This window comes from Artemia sp. Qi Xiang Cuo, chromosome 4 (assembly GCF_049724085.1).
Source record: "Artemia sp. Qi Xiang Cuo chromosome 4, ASM4972408v1, whole genome shotgun sequence".
Lineage (NCBI taxonomy): Eukaryota > Metazoa > Arthropoda > Branchiopoda > Anostraca > Artemiidae > Artemia > Artemia sp. Qi Xiang Cuo.
This window is the reverse complement of record NC_142797.1, coordinates 25,355,841-25,374,532: the sequence shown is the minus strand read 5'-3', so window position 1 is coordinate 25,374,532 and position 18,692 is coordinate 25,355,841.

Sequence of the window (18,692 nt, the reverse complement as noted above, 5' to 3'; positions counted from 1 at the left end):
AAATCTCTTTTTGAGATATGCCATTTTGAAAATCTGCGTGCACATAGTGTATTTTGATTTAGTTCAAGTTCCACCTCAAATACCTCATTCTGTCAAATATTCAACTTGATATGCGTAGCCTACTGGCAGGAACCAATGGGGGAATCCTCGATCGTAATTGCTAATCACCTTAACCCTTTTATCCATGCCTGAGCGTGCACATATTTCCTTTTGGTGAGTTGACTTTCCCTTTAAGCTCTCTTTGAAAGTTCGAACTTAATACGCAAATCCCTTTTAGAGATATGCCATTTTGAAAATGTGCATGCACATAGTGTATTTTGATTTAGTTCAAGTTCCACCTCAAATACCTCATTCTATCAAATTTTCAACTTGATATGCGTAGCCTACTGGCAGGAACCAATGGGGGAATCCTCGCTCGTAATTGCTAATCACCTTAAATCTTTTATTCATCGTCAAGTACATATGCCATTATGCCATTTTTAACTTACTACTACTGGGGACAGCCCCTTTCATATGCAGAATAATTTCTGTTCGTTTTAAGTTTTAACGTCGTTCCTTACTTTCAGTTTAAAAAACTTGTTTTTTTAATTTCATTTGTGAACGTTTTTTAATTAATCCAGGTTTTTATTTTGGCTCACCGTGCATGAATAATTAAAACTAAATTTGCATATTAGTTTACGAACGTTTTTATTAGTAATAAAAATACGTAACTTACGAATTAACTTATGTAATGAACTTCTATATTCATATATTTTTAATACGTATATTAGGGGGTTTGCCCCCTAGTCAATAACTTGCTCTTTAAGCTAAAGTTCGAATTGTGTTCCAATTCTTTAAAAATGACCCCTTAATCACAAAGGCCGTTAATTAGAATAAATAGCTCTTATGAAAGTACTAAAAAATCTTTGTCTTAAAGAGCGAGGCATTGACTAGAAGGTGAACCCAATCATATAGCTAATATTTTTTTGTTCATTTTAAGTTTTGATGTTGCTCCTTACTTTCAGTTGAAAAACTTGTTTTTTATGTTTAATTTCTGATTAAAAAAAAAAATTATGATGGGAAATCTGGCGCCCCCTTCATAGCAATGTCCCTTCCCCCATGAAAACTTCCTTCATGAAAAGGTCCTCCCATATAACCCCCGACCCATGCCCACCCCCCACTACCAAGAAAAATTCCCCCTGAAAACGTCTGTATACTTCCCAATAACCAATACTATATGTTAACATTGGGTAAAGTTCATAACTTTTAGCCCTCCCCCTGGGGGCTTCAAGGGAATAAGTCATCCTAAAAGACATAGTTATAATATTTTCGACCAAAAATGGCTATCTCAAAATTTTGATCGGGTGACTTTGGGAAAGAATGAGCGCGGGAGGGGGCCTACTTGCCCTTCTGCTAGAAGGGCCCTACTTGCTAGATTATTTGAAAAAAACTACGTTTTCTAAAGAGTTAAAGAGGCTGAGTTACAAAGTCGAACCTTAAAACGTACAGGGATTAGGGGGCACAGTTGGGGGCTGCCGCCCCCCAAACACCCCGCTTTCGCAGCCTTTAAATAAAAAAAAAGTTTATTTTTACTGAAAGTAAGGAGCAACATGAAAACTTAAAACGAACAGAACTTGTGCTGTATATGAAAGGGGTTGTGCCCTCCTCAACGCCTCGCTCTTTACGCTAAAGTTTTTATTGTTTAGAAAAAAGAGTTGTAAGAAAGTCAAACTTTAGCGGAAAGAGCGAGGCGTTGAGGAGGGCACAGCCCCTTTCATATACGGAATAGTTTCTGTTCGTTTTAAGTTTTAATGTCGTTCCTTACTTTCAGTTTAAAAAACTTTTTTTTTTATTTAAAGGCTGCGAAAGCGGGGGGTTTGGGGGGCGACAGCCCCCCCAACTGTGCCCCCTAATAAGTCATCCTAAAAGACATAGTTATAATATTTTCGACCAAAAATGGCTATCTCAAAATTTTGATCGGGTGACTTTGGGAAAGAATGAGCGCGGGAGGGGGCCTACTTGCCCTTCTGCTAGAAGGGCCCTACTTGCTAGATTATTTGAAAAAAACTACGTTTTCTAAAGAGTTAAAGAGGCTGAGTTACAAAGTCGAACCTTAAAACGTACAGGGATTAGGAGGCACAGTTGGGGGCTGCCGCCCCCCAAACACCCCGCGTTCGCAGCCCTTAAATAAAAAAAACATTTTTTTTACTGAAAGTAAGGACTTAAAACGAACAGAAATTATTCCGTATATGAAAGGGGTTGTGCCCTCCTCAACGCCTCGCGCTTTGCGCTAAAGTTTTTATTGTTTAGAAAAAAGAGTTGTAAGAAAGTCAAACTTTAGCGGAAAGAGCGAGGCGTTGAGCAGGGCACAACCCCTTCTATATCCGGGAGAATTCCTGTTCGTTTTTAGTTTTAATGCCGCTCTTTACTTTCAGTAAAAAAAAACTTTTTTTTTATTTATTTGGCCAAAGGACAGCGGGAGCAGATTTCAAGAAATTCATCGTCATTACATTTGATTTGGTAGAATTTACTTTCATATTTATGTTCTTTGCTTCATCCGAAATGTGGGTTAGGATTTCGAGGGGGTCACTTTTAGTATTCCTGTGACATACTTCAGGGATCGAAAAGTCATCCACGTATTTCCACTGTTGGGGAAAATCGTTACCAATTTCGTTAATCATGACTAGAAATAAAAGTGGTCCCAATAAGGTTTCTTGAGGAATTCCACAATATTTAGCGAGGGGGTTAGAGAAAATAATTTGTATTTAACAACTTGAGATCTATTTGAAAAAACGATATAACAATATTTACTAAGAGAGGATCAAGTTCAAAGTTAATCATTAGTGAACGAATTAGGGTGCTGTGGTCAACCAGGTCAAAAGCTTTATGGAAATCAACTAAGACAATGTTCAGCCCAAACATTTGGTTTATCAAGGTTACTTACGATGGTATGCATTAAGTGCACAAGGTAATGGGTGGTGGAAGTTTTCCTTAAATTACCAAACTACCAGGTGTCAATACGCGGAAAAATTATTTCCCTAAGCCAGTCACAGAGGAAACTTTCATAAAGTTTGGAAAAAAACTGTAGTGAGTGTAATTGGGCGAATGTAAGCAAAAGTCAGACGGATTCATTTTTTTGGGACAGGTGTTATAAAACCTTGTTTCCTGCAATTTGGGAATTTACCGAATTTTGTGATGTGGTTGAAAATACTTGATAAAGGCTCAGCAATTTTGTCTGAAAAGGCTTTGTCAACTGAGATATTCAAGGGACAAATACTTGAGTTTCTGAGCTCTATAATTTTATTTATAACATCAGAGGGAGAAATATAGGGGAAGGAAGTATTGGGAGGAATAGTTGGACTTGAGCCAGTGAAAGGGGGGAGACTTTGTACGATGGAAGCATGGTACAAGTTCAAATCGTTGGCAGTCTTATTAGGGGGTTTAGGGAGATGAAAACCAACTTCGGAAGGAATTTTTCCGCATATTTCTATAATTTTTCGTACCATTGCTTGGGCTTATTAGAATATAATATTAGAACCCGAAATTCTTGTGAAACATGATAACCTCCTTGGTGCCGTAATTTCAAATAATCTTAAATGGGACATGCAGGTTTCTAATATTGTTAAACAAGCAAACGTTTCAGTATCTATGTTAAAAATTTTAAACAAAATTAATTGCCCTAAGATGCATTCCACCCGTGCTTATTTATCATTTATCAAGGCGCTATTAGAATATGCATGTCCGGTCTGGCATTCGCATATTTCAACCGAACTTAGTGACGAAATTCAGTTGGTCCAAAAGCGTTCGCTCAGGATCATGTACAAAGAGAGCAAAATTCCATACTCCTTCCTCCTTAAATGCGCAGGTATTACCACGTTAAAAGAAAGAAGAGTACAAATTTGTTTGCGTTTGCTAAATCTGCAATATCTAATCCTCGTACTGAGCAAATCTATCCTGATTTACATGATCCCATTAGACCCCTACCCACCCTCCCTCACCGCTTAGCTTCCTTGGCTATTCCAACATATTCACCTATCCATACCATTACTGAGCGGTTCCGGAAAAGTTTTATCACATCTATTTTGGAGCTCCTAAATAATTCCTGAACTATGCTCTGAACCAAAATTAAGTCCTCCGTCCCTTATTTTAGTTGTTATGTATGCTCACATTAATCACAATTATCATGCGTAATTTTTTTTCTCTTTATCTCTGTGACTTTTATTTTCCCTTTTGTGATACTTATTTATGTTAAATTTCTTTTTGACCTTTAATTTAAAATCTTTTTACATTTAATTGTATTCCATTTTTTACTTGTAAATATTTCTTTTTGATAGCTAATTTGGCTGGGTTTTAAGTGTTTTTTTTTTACCTTTAGACATTAGACCTTGAATACGATTTTGGCAATGTTTTTCTTCTTGACTGTGATTTCCTGTTATCCCCCAACCCTTCTTCTTCTATTTTTCTGTATCTATTTTAGCCATTTGTTAAATTCTTATCGACCATTTTATGCTTGATTGGTGTTTCTTTTCTTGCTGTATTATTTGTTTCTTCGTTTTGCTTTTTCTACTTCTTTTTTACATATGCAGCGAATTCGGCTCTATTATTGCTTGTGATAGCCTTTGTAAAATAAATATCATCTTATCTCTTATCTTAAATCAACTAGTGAGATGATTATGGGTATGAAACATATTTTTTGAGGCCCCCCCCCAGTTTTTTTTATTTTTTTATTTCTTAGCATGGTAATTTTAAACATGGGTGCTCATATTTCTGAAAACTAAAACCCAACTTTATGTAAAAAAAGCAAATATTATTAATAAAATCATATTTATTTTAAACGTGGGTCTTCTTATTTCTAAAAACTAAACCAAACTTTATTAAAAAACCAAGTATTATTAATAAAATCAGAAGAATTTTAAACGTGGATGATTTTATTTCTAAAAACAGAAACCCAACTTTATTAATAATCAAATATTATTAATGAAATCGGATGTATTTTAAACGTTGATGTTCTTATTTCTGAAAACGGAAACCCTACTTTATTACAAAATTAATAAAATCAGATGTCTTTTAAACGTGTATGTTCTTATTTCTGAAAACAAAAACCCAACTTTTTTAAAAAATCAAAAATTATTAATGAAATCCGATGTATTTTAAACATGGATGTTCTTATTTCTGAAAACTAAAACCCCACTTTATTAAAAAATCAAATGTTATTAAAAAAAAATCTGATGTATTTCGAACGGAGATGTTCTTATTTCTGAAAACTAAAACCCACCTTTATTAAAAAATCAAATGTTATGAATAAAATCACATGTATTTTAGACGTGGGTGTTCTTATTTCTGAAAACTAAAGACCCGACTTTATGAAAAAAAAACTTATTAATAAAATCATATGTATTTTAAACCTGGATGTTCGTATTTCTTGAAACTAAAACCCAACTTTATTAAAATATCAAATGTTGTTAATAAACTTACATTTATTTTAGACCTTGATGTTCATATTTCTGGAAACTAAAGCCCGACTTTATTAAAAAATCAATTATTATTAATAAAACCAGATGTATTTTAAACGGATATGTTCATATTTCTGAAAACTAACACCAAACTCTTTAAAAAATCAAGTATTATTGAGAAAATCACATCTATTTTAAACGTGTATGTTCTTAATTCCGAAAACTAAAACCCAAATCATATTTAAAAAAATCAAATATTAAGAAAATCAAATGTATTTTAACCGTGGAAGTTCGTATTTCTTGAAATTAAAACCCAACTTTATTACAAAATCAAATAATATTAATAAAATCAGTTGTATTTTAAACGTGGATGTTAATATTTCTGAAAACTAAAACCCAACTGTATTAAAAAATTCCAATATTCTTAATAAAATCTTAAGTATTTTAAATGGGGATGTTTGTATTTCTTGAAACTAAAAACCAACTTTATTAAAAAATCAAATGTTATTTAAAAAAATCACATGTATTTTAAACGTGGGTGTTCGTATTTCTGAAAACTAAAACCCAACATTATTAAAAAATCAATTATTATTAATAAAATCAAATGTATTTTAAACGGAGATGTTCATATTTCTGAAAACAAAAACCCGACTTTATTTAAAAAAACATTATTATTAAAATCAGATGAATTTTAGACGGGAATGTTCATATTTCTGAAAACTAAAACCCAACTTTATTAAAAAATGAAGCGTTATTAATAAAATCAGATGTATTTTAAACGTGGATATTTTTCTTGCTGAAAACTAAAACCCAACTTTATAAAAAATCAAATATTATTAATAAAATTGGATTTATTTTAAACCTGGATGTTCTTATTTTTGAAAACAAAAACCATACTTTATTAAAAAATTAATAAAGTAGGATATAATTTAAATGTGGATGTTCTTATTTCTGAAAACTAAAGCCCAACTTTATTTAAGATCAAATATTATTAATAAAAACGGATGTATTTTAAACGTGAATGTTCTTATTTCTGAAAACAAAAATCCTGCTTTATCAAAAAATTAATAAAATCAGATGTATTTTAAAAAGGGAGGTTCTTATTTCTGGAAACTAAAACCCAACTTTATTAAAAAAAATCAAATATTACGAATAAAATGTCAAGTATTATAGACGTGGGTGTTCTTATTTCTGAAAACCAAAAACCCAACTTTATTAAAAAAATCAAGTATCATTAATATAATCAGATGTATTTTAGACGTGGATGTTCTTATTTCAGAAAACTAAAACCCAACTTTATTTTAAAAAAATCACAATATTATTAACAAAATCATATGTGTTTTAAACCTGTATGTTCGTATTTCTTGAAACTAAACCCCAACGTTATTTTAAAAAAATTAAACGTTATTAATACGATAACATGTATTTTAAACGTAGATGTTCATATTTCTGAAAACTAAGGCCCAACTTTATTCAAAAATCAATTATTATTAACGAAAACAGATGTATCTTAAACGGGGATGTTCATATTTCTGAAAACTAAAACCCCACTTTATTAAGAAATCAAGTATTATTAATAAAATCACATGTATTTTAAACGTAGTTGTTCTTATTTCCGAAAACTAAAACCCAAACCATATTAAATAAAATCAAATGTGTTCTAAACGTGGATGTTCCTATTTCTTGAAATTAAAACCCAACTTTATTAAAAAATCAAATGATAATAATAAAATTAGATGTACTTTAAACATGGATGTTCATATTTCTGAAAACTTAAACCCAACTTTTAAAAAATCAATTATTATTGATAAGATCTGATGTATTGTAAACGGATATGTTCGTAATTCTTGAAACTAAAAACCAACTTTATAAAAAAAATCAAACATTTTTATTAAAATCATGTATTTTAAACGTGGGTGTTCTTACTTCTGAAAACTAAAACCAAACTTTATTTTTTAAAATCAAGTATTATTAATCAAATCAGATGTATTTTAGACGCGGATGTTTTTATTTCCAAAACTAAAACCAAACTTTATTAAAAAATCAAAGTTTACTGATAAAATCATATGTATTTTAAACATGGATTTGCGTATTTCTTGAAACTAACACCCAAACTTTATAAAAATATCAAATGTAATAAATAGAATCAAATGTTTTTTAAAAGGGGATGTTCATATTTGTGAAAACTAAAACCCTTCCTACTAAAAAAAATCAAATATTATTATTTAAATCAGATGTATTTTAAACAAGGATGTTCTTATTTCTGAAAACTAAAACCCAACTTTATTGGAAAATAAAATATTTTTAATAAAACCAGATGTGTTTTAAACGTGGACGTTCTTATTTCTGAAAAGTGAAACCCAACTTTATTTAAAAAAATTAAGTATTATTAATAAAATTAGATGTGTTTTAAATGGGGATGTATACTATTATTTGAAAAATCAATTATTATAAAATCGTATGTATTTTAAACGTGGATGTTCGTATCTCTTGAAACCAAAACCAAAACTTTATTATAAACATCAAATGTTATTAATAAAATCACATGTATTTTAAACGGGGATGTTCATATTTCTTGAAATTAAAACAAAACTCTATTAAAAATTAAATGTTATTAATAAATCACATGCACTTTAAACGTGGATGTTCATATTTCTGAAAACTAAAACCCAACTTTATTAGAAAATACAATAATATAAATAAACCAGGTGTATTTTAAACATGGAAGTTCTTATTTCTGAAAACTAAAACCAAATTTTTTAAAAAATCAAGTATTATTAATAAAATCAGATGTATTTTAAAAGTGGATATATATGTTGCTGAAAACTATAACCCAACTTTATTAAAAAATTAATTGTTATTAATAAAATCAGATGTATTTTAAACGCGGATGTTCATATTCCTGAAAACTAAAGCCCAAATTTATTAAAAAAATCAGGTATTATTAATAAAATCAGATTTATTTTAAACGTGGATGTTCATATTTCTGAAAACTAAAACCCAACTTTATTAGAAAATACAATAATATAAATAAACCAGGTGTATTTTAAACATGGAAGTTCTTATTTCTGAAAACTAAAACCAAATTTTTTAAAAAATCAAGTATTATTAATAAAATCAGATGTATTTTAAAAGTGGATATATATGTTGCTGAAAACTATAACCCAACTTTATTAAAAAATTAATTGTTATTAATAAAATCAGATGTATTTTAAACGTGGCTGTTCTTATTTCTAAAAACTAAAGCCCAAATTTATTAAAAAAATCAGGTATTATTAATAAAATCAGATTTATTTTAAACGTGGATGTTCATATTTCTGAAAACTAAAACCCAACTTTATTAAAAATCAAATATTATTAATAAAATCAGATTAATTTTAAACGTAAAGGTTCTAATTTTTTAAAACGGAAACCCTACTTTTTTAAAAAAATTAATAAAATCAGACGCGTTTTAAACGTGGATCTTCTTATTTCTGAAAACTAAAACCTTACTTTATTAAAAACCAAATATTATTAATAAAAACGGATGTTTTTTAAACGGGAATGTTCTTATTTCTGAAAACTAAAACCCAACTTTATTAAAAAATCAAATATTATTAATAAAATCACATTTATTTTAAACGTGGGTGTTCTTATTTCTGAAAACTAAAAACCCAACTTTATTAAAAAAAATCAAGTGTTATTAAAATAATCAGACGTATTTTAGAGTTGAGTGTTTAGAAAATAAGCGCTCTGTAGATAAAAACAAGAAAATTGGGCTGTTATTTGAAACATGAATACAATTTACATTAACGTTCCACATTTTGGTTTATGAGGTGCATTTTTTCAAGTCATTTCTTTTTGGATTTTCTCTTCTTTTTTTAATGTTATGTAAATACTTTTCATTATTTTTATATTACTAGAAATATAATGAAATAAAACAAGCTGAAGTCAATCAACAATTTTACTGTTTCTTATGACTGTTTATTTCATGCCAGAAGTTGAAGGTTTAGAAAATAAGCGCTCTGTAGATAAAAACAAGAGAATTGGGCAGTTACTTTGAAACATGAATATGATTTACATTAACGTTGTACATTTTGGTCTGTGATGTGCATATTTCAAGTCATTTCCTTTTCGATTTTTTTCTTTTTTTATGTTATGTAAATAGTATACTATATTTTTATACTACTAGAATTATAATGAAATAAAATAAGCTGAAGTCAATCAACAATTTTACTATTTCTTATGAATGGTTATTTCATGCCAGAAGTTGAGGGTTTAGAAAATAAGCGCTCTGTAGATAAAAACAAGAGAATTGGGCTGTTACTTTGAAACATGAATATGATTTTCATTAATGTTGCACATTTTGGTTTATGATGTGCATTTTTTCAAGTCATTTCTTTTTCGATTTTTTTCTTCTTTTTTTAATGTTATGTTAATACTATAGTATATTTTTATCCTACTAGAATTATAATGAAATAAAATAAGCTGAAGTCAATCAACAATTTTACTGTTTCTTATGAATGTTAATTTCATGCCAGAAGTTGCGGGTTTAGAAAATAAGCGCTCTGTAGATAAAAACAAGAGAATTGGTTTGTTACTTTGAAACATGAATATGATTTACATTAACGTTGCACATTTTGGCTTATGATGTGCATTTTTTCAAGTCATTTCTTTTTTGATTTTTTCTTTTTTTTTACTGAAAGATCTTAAGCCGAACTGGCCAGCCATGACAAAAGCCAACCGAGAGAAAAATCTCAATGAAAAAACAACAACAAACGAGACTGCGAGCAGTGGAGAAAAAAGAAAAAACAACTGCAAAACAACGCGGATATTTCGCCTGTATCTCAAACAAGGCGTCTTCAGCACGAAACGCAGAAGAATAACAAGATAAAAAAAAAGTTAAAACTAAAAAACCAATGAAACAACCACCTAAACAAAAAATATACAATTGGTTCAAACTGATCCGCGTAGGGTAAAGATGTTAATATGGAGTTACTTCAGTGACAACACCAGAGCAACTGCGGAAAAATATAAAAATGGAAATTACTTTAACTATTCTCGTTCGAAATAATTCTTTTTTTGGCTATTATTGAAGCAATTAGTTTCGGTCTAACAGGTAAAACAGTCCCCCGGTGATTATTTATAATCTTAATTCCTTTATTGACTGTTGATTCACTCTTTAGAAGATTATCATAAATTGGGTCAATATTTAAACTACCTGTGTCCCTTTTTATCGAAAGGTTAGCAAACATATGCTTTTTAATTTCTATGTCTTCTCTCGCCCATTGCATATACCCCTTATCATTTGAAATAGCTAAGGCCTCATCAAAATTTACAAAGTGATCTGGTTGAAACCAAATATGTTCTGCTAAAGCTGAAGCAAAAGTTTCTGGCGGCTTGCTTAATTGTAGGGTTTTTCTATTGAATTTCGGTGTTCAATAAACCTTTCAACAAATCGTTAGTGAGGCCTACCAATATAGAACTTTCCCCAAGAACACGGAATTATATAAACCCCACTTGCTAAATTTCCCCGGGTTAAACCCTTACCATAACTAAAGAAACTACCCATTGGCCTCAACGATTGGAAACATGTATCAATACCAAATTTACGCAAAACCCGTGAAAGTTTCTCACCTAAACCAGGTAGCCTACATATGGCAATGAAATGAAACTTTTTGATACATCTAAATCTAAAGACTGTGAAACCCCAATAACCCTACTATCATGTTTGACACGTTTATTTTCAATTGTTTTGTCAATCAACTTAATTGGGTAATTATTGCAGAACAAAATATCCCTCAAGTATAACAATTCCAAATCCAGAAATTCCTGGGAACAAATTATAAAGGCTCTTTCACCGACATAGGGTGGCAAGAATGAAAATTCAAATACCTATCATTGTGCGTTGGTTTTCTTTAAATCGAGAAAAGTAAATGGAGATCCCTTTTAATTAATAAAATATCCAGAAAAGGTAATTTATTATTTTCTTAAAGCTCAACTGTAAATTTAATATTATTATCAAAACTATTTAAATGCTTACAAAATAGGTCTAAGGAGTCCAATCCGTTTCCAAACGCACGCCACATCATCCATGAACCTACCCCAGAAACAAGGGAAGATTCTAAAACTGTGTATAGCGGAGGTTTCAATAGCATCTATGAAAAGATTTGCCAATAAAGGAAAGAGAGAAGCCCCTATAGGTAACCCAAAAATTTATCAATAAAACTCCCCTCTAAAACCAAAATAAAAAGAAAATTTGTTTACTAGGATAATTAGTTTCATAATGACTTAAATATTCAAACTGGCTAACGTCACATCTTGCATTGAATCAAAGTGTTTTTCTAATTTACTTTTTAAAATGTCCTCGCAAATTTTTAAATCACAGTTTGAATACATGGAAACAACATCGAAACTGCAAGAATTGAAGTATCCTCCAACGTGAAATTTCTCAATTTATTAGTAAAATCAGTCAAATTTTTTAAATGTGATCTTTGGGTTCCCAAAAATGAACGCAATGCTACCGACAACCATTTTCCTAATTTCAAAACAGGTGACGGAAAAGTTGACACAATGGGACGGAGGGGGGCTCCAGTCTTATGAATCTTAGGTAGACAATAGATCTTGGGTGCCGAACAACCCCTAGGATAATATTTGTTATAAGACTGTTGGGTAATGTGAAAATTGTTTTTGAATGACTCCCATTTCTTTCTTGTTGATTTTAAATATTTATCTGTAGGATCAAAATCAAGTTTTTTGTATATAATAGTGTCGGAAATAATGGATTTCATTTGATTATTATAGTTTTCAGTGTTCATAATTACAATCGTTTTTCCCTTATCGGCTCTGGTAATAGTAAGGAATTTATCCTTTTACAAATCTGGAAGTATTTTAATGTCATTTTTTGTGAGATGTCTTTACCAATTAAGCTCATATTGAGGGTATTTAGTTTTCTTAAGATCTCGGCTCTAAATTCTTGAGGAGTATCAACTGTATCTATAGAAGCCATAATTCCTGACTCCACCTTTGAAATTATTTTTGAATAGGAGATTGGTGTTGGAAAACAGAACTTAGAACCCTTCGACAAAACTGCCTCCTGTTGAATATTAAGAGGTTTAGAAGACAAATTCTTAATTGCTGTACCCAGACAAAAACAAGGATAAAAAACATCTGAATCTTGGAACTTCTCAAACAAAAGTTTATTAAACTTGTCAACTAGACGAACATTAGACAAATGAAAATCATAACGAAAAGATCTAATTGCCATTTCTTTAATTCGCATACATATCTCAGATGGAAGGTTACTCCTTAAAAAGGTTTCAACAGAATTTAAGTCCTTAGAAAGTTGAAAACGTCTCGGTTTTTGTTCAGAAATTACGCGATTTAAAGCCATTAGGCTTAATCTGTCAGAAGCTCATTTTGAATCGAATGAGCTTCTTCCGAAGTTTCTATAACAATTTCTTCTATGAGTTGCCATGATGAGAAAAAAATAATAATACATTGTGCCCACATCGCCCTTTACTTAGGCAGTGCATAACGCTGCCTAATGATTATGTGTAATCGTTTGATTTAGCTGATAGAAAAGCTTTAGGAAAGGTCTTATGGTCTCCTTGTATGGTATACCAGACAAATGCATTAAAATGATTAGTTTTATGTTCGAAAATAAGACTGTTACGCTTAAGGTAGGTAATGAGGTTAGTAAATAAACATTCATAAGAAACATTAAAATTCTTGACTGTCTTCAGCTTATTTTATTTGACTATAATTCTAGTAGTATAAAAATATAGTATAGTATTTACATAACATTAAAAAAAAGAAAAAAATCGAAAAAGAAATGACTTGAAAAAATGCACATCATAAACCAAAATGTGAAACGTTAATGCAAATAATATTCATGTTTCAAAGTAACAGCCCAATTCTCTTGATTTTGTCTACAGAGCGCTTATTTTCTAAACCCTCAACTTCTGGCATGAAATTAACATTCATAAGAAACAGTAAAATCGTTGACTGACTTCAGCTTGTTCTATTTCATTATAATTCTAGTACTATAAAAATATAGTATATTATTTACATAACATTAAAAAAAAGAAGAAAAAAATCGAAAAAGAAATGACTTGAAAAAATGCACATCATAAACCAAAATGTGCAACGTTAGTGTAAATCCTATTCATTTTTCAAAGTAACAGCCCCATTTTCTTGTTTTTATCTACAGAGCGCTTATTTTCTAAACCCTCAACTTCTGGCATGAAATAAACATTCATAAGAAACAGTAAAATTATTGATTGACTTCACCTTATTTTATTTCATTACAATTCTAGTAGTATAAAAATATAGTATAGTATTTACATAACATTAAAAAAAAGAAAAAATCCAAAAAGAAATGACTCGAAAAATGCACATCAAAAACCAAAATGTGCAACGTTAACGTAAATCGCATTCATGTTTCAAAGTAACAGCCCAATTCTCCTGTTTTTATCTGCAGAGCGCTTATTTTCTAAACCCTCAACTTCTGGCATGAAATAAACATTCATAAGAAACAGTAAAAATAGTTGATTGACTTCAGCTTATTTTATTTCATTATAATTCAAGTAGTTTAAAAATAAAGTATATTATTTAAATAACATTAAGAAAAGGAAGAAAAAAATCGAAAAAGAAATTACTTGAAAAAATGCACATCATAAACCAAAATGTGGAACGTTAATGTAACTCGTATTCATGTTTCAAATTAACAGCCCAATTCTCTTGTTTTTATCTACAGAGTGCTTATTTTCTAAATCCTCAACTTCTGGCATGAAAAAAATATTCATAAGAAACAGTAAAATTGTTGATTGACTTCAGCTTATTTTATTTCCTCATGATTCTAGCAGTTTAAAAATATAGTATATTATTTAAATAACATTAAGAAAAGGAAGAAAAACATCGAAAAAGAAATTACTTGAAAAAATGCACATTATAAAAACAAAATGTGGAACGTAAATGTAAATCGTATTCATGTTTCAAAGTAACAGCCCAATTCTCTTGTTTTTATCTACAGAGTGCTTATTTTCTAAACCCTCAACTTCTGGCAAGAAATAAATATTCATAAGAAACAGTAAAATTGTTGATTGACTTCAGATTATTTTATTTCATTATCATTCTAGTAGTATAAAAATATAGTATAGTATTTACATAACATTAAAAAAAGAAGAAAAAAGTCGATAAAGAAATTACTTGAAAAAATGAACATCATAAACAAAAATGTGCAACGTTAATGTAAATCATATTCATGTTTCAAAGTAACAGCCCAATTCTCTTGTTTTTATCTACAGAGCGCTTATTTTCTAAACCCTCAACTTCTGGCATGAAATAAACATTCATAAGAAACAGTAAAATTGTTGATTGATTTCAGCTTATTTTATTTCATTATAATTCTAGTAGTTTAAAAATATAGTATAGTATTTAAGTAACATAAAAAAAGAAGAAAAAATCGAAAAAGAAATTACTTGAAAAAATGCACATCATAAACCAAAATATGCAACGTTAATGTAAATCATAATCATTTTTCAAAGTAACACCCCAATTCTCTTGTTTTCATCTACTGAGCGCTTATTTACTAAACCCCCAACTTCTGGCATGAAATAAACATTCATAAGAAACAGTAAAATTGTTGATTGACTTCAGCTTATTTTATTTCATTATAATTCTAGTAGTATAAAAATATAGTATAGTATTTAAATAACATTAAAAAAAAAAAGAAAAAAATCGAAAAAGAAATTACTTGAAAAAATGCACATCATAAACCGAAATGTGGAACGTTAATGTAAATCGTATTCATGTTTCAAATTAATAGCCCAAGTCTCTTGTTTTTATCTACAGAGTACTTATTTTCTAAACTCTCAACTTCTGGCATGAAATAAACATTCATAAGAAACAGTAAAATTGTTGATTGACTTCGGCTTATTTTATTTCATTATAATCCTAGTAGTATAAAAATATAGTATAGTATTTAAATAACATTAAAAAAAAGAAGAAAAAATTGAAAATAAACTACTTGAAAAAAATGCACATAATAAAAAAAAATGTGGAACGTTAATGTAAATATTATTCATTTTTAAAATTAACAGCCCAATTCTCTTGTTTTTATTTAGAGAGTGCTTATTTTCTAAACCTTCAACTTCTGGCAAGAAATAAATATTCATAAGAAACAGTAAAATTGTTGATTGACTTCAGCTTATTTTATTTCATTATCATTCTAGTAGTATAAAAATATAGTATAGTATTTACATAACATTAAAAAAAGAAGAAAAAAGTCGATAAAGAAATTACTTGAAAAAATGCACATCATAAACCAAAATGTGCAACGTTAATGTAAATCATATTCATGTTTCAAAGTAACAGCCCAATTCTCTTGTTTTTATCTACAGAGCGCTTATTTTCTAAACCCTCAACTTCTGGCATGAAATAAACATTCATAAGAAACAGTAAAACTGTTGATTGATTTCAGCTTATTTTATTTCATTACAATTCTAGTAGTATAAAAATATAGTATAGTATTTACATAACATTAAAAAAAAGAAAAAATCCAAAAAGAAATGACTCGAAAAATGCACATCAAAAACCAAAATGTGCAACGTTAACGTAAATCGCATTCATGTTTCAAAGTAACAGCCCAATTCTCCTGTTTTTATCTGCAGAGCGCTTATTTTCTAAACCCTCAACTTCTGGCATGAAATAAACATTCATAAGAAACAGTAAAAATAGTTGATTGACTTCAGCTTATTTTATTTCATTATAATTCAAGTAGTTTAAAAATAAAGTATATTATTTAAATAACATTAAGAAAAGGAAGAAAAAAATCGAAAAAGAAATTACTTGAAAAAATGCACATCATAAACCAAAATGTGGAACGTTAATGTAACTCGTATTCATTTTTCAAAGTAACAGCCCAATTCTCTTGTTTTTATCTACAGAGTGCTTATTTTCTAAATCCTCAACTTCTGGCATGAAAAAAATATTCATAAGAAACAGTAAAATTGTTGATTGACTTCAGCTTATTTTATTTCCTCATGATTCTAGCAGTTTAAAAATATAGTATATTATTTAAATAACATTAAGAAAATGAATAAAAACATCGAAAAAGAAATTACTTGAAAAAATTCACATTATAAAAACAAAATGTGGAACGTAAATGTAACTCGTATTCATGTTTCAAAGTAACAGCCCAATTCTCTTGTTTTTATTTAAAGAGTGCTTATTTTCTAAACCTTCAACTTCTGGCAAGAAATAAATATTCATAAGAAACAGTAAAATTGTTGATTGACTTCAGCTTATTTTATTTCATTATCATTCTAGTAGTATAAAAATATAGTATATTATTTACATAACATTAAAAAAAGAAGAAAAAAGTCGATAAAGAAATTACTTGAAAAAATGAACATCATAAACCAAAATGTGCAACGTTAATGTAAATCATATTCATGTTTCAAAGTAACAGCCCAATTCTCTTGTTTTTATCTACTGAGCGCTTATTTTCTAAACCCTCAACTTCTGGCATGAAATAAACATTCATAAGAAACAGTAAAATTGTTGTTTGATTTCAGCTTATTTTATTTCATTATAATTCTAGTAGTTTAAAAATATAGTATAGTATTTAAGTAACATAAAAAAAAGAAGAAAAAATCGAAAAAGAAATTACTTGAAAAAATGCACATCATAAACCAAAATATGCAACGTTAATGTAAATCATATTCATGTTTCAAAGTAACAGCCCAATTCTCTTGTTTTTATCTACAGAGCGCTTACTTTCTAAACCCTCAACTTCTGGCATGAAATAAACATTCATAAGAAACAGTAAAATTATTGATTGACTTCACCTTATTTTATTTCATTACAATTCTAGTAGTATAAAAATATAGTATAGTATTTACATAACATTAAAAAAAAGAAAAAATCCAAAAAGAAATGACTCGAAAAATGCACATCAAAAACCAAAATGTGCAACGTTAACGTAAATCGCATTCATGTTTCAAAGTAACAGCCCAATTCTCCTGTTTTTATCTGCAGAGCGCTTATTTTCTAAACCCTCAACTTCTGGCATGAAATAAACATTCATAAGAAACAGTAAAAATAGTTGATTGACTTCAGCTTATTTTATTTCATTATAATTCAAGTAGTTTAAAAATAAAGTATATTATTTAAATAACATTAAGAAAAGGAAGAAAAAAATCGAAAAAGAAATTACTTGAAAAAATGCACATCATAAACCAAAATGTGGAACGTAAATGTAACTCGTATTCATGTTTCAAAGTAACAGCCCAATTCTCTTGTTTTTATATACAGAGTGCTTATTTTCTAAATCATCAACTTCTGGCATGAAAAAAATATTCATAAGAAAAAGTAAAATTGTTGATTGACTTCAGCTTATTTTATTTCCTCATGATTCTAGCAGTTTAAAAATATAGTATATTATTTAAATAACATTAAGAAAAGGAAGAAAAACATCGAAAAAGAAATTACTTGAAAAAATGCACATTATAAAAAAAAAATGTGGAACGTAAATGTAACTCGTATTCATGTTTCAAAGTAACAGCCCAATTCTCTTGTTTTTATTTACAGAGTGCTTATTTTCTAAACCTTCAACTTCTGGCAAGAAATAAATATTCATAAGAAACAGTAAAATTGTTGATTGACTTCAGCTTATTTTATTTCATTATCATTCTAGTAGTATAAAAATATAGTATAGTATTTACATAACATTAAAAAAAGAAGAAAAAAGTCGATAAAGAAATTACTTGAAAAAATGCACATCATAAACCAAAATGTGCAACGTTAATGTAAATCATATTCATTTTTCAAAGTAACAGCCCAATTCTCTTGTTTTTATCTACAGAGCGCTTATTTTCTAAACCCTCAACTTCTGGCATGAAATAAACATTCATAAGAAACAGTAAAATTGTTGTTTGATTTCAGCTTATTTTATTTCATTATAATTCTAGTAGTTTAAAAATATAGTATAGTATTTAAGTAACATAAAAAAAAGAAGAAAAAATCGAAAAAGAAATTACTTGAAAAAATGCACATCATAAACCAAAATATGCAACGTTAATGTAAATCATATTCATGTTTCAAAGTAACACCCCAATTCTCTTGTTTTCATCTACTGAGCGCTTATTTACTAAACCCCCAACTTCTGGCATGAAATAAACATTCATAAGAAACAGTAAAATTGTTGATTGACTTCAGCTTATTTTATTTCATTATAATTCTAGTAGTATAAAAATATAGTATAGTATTTAAATAACA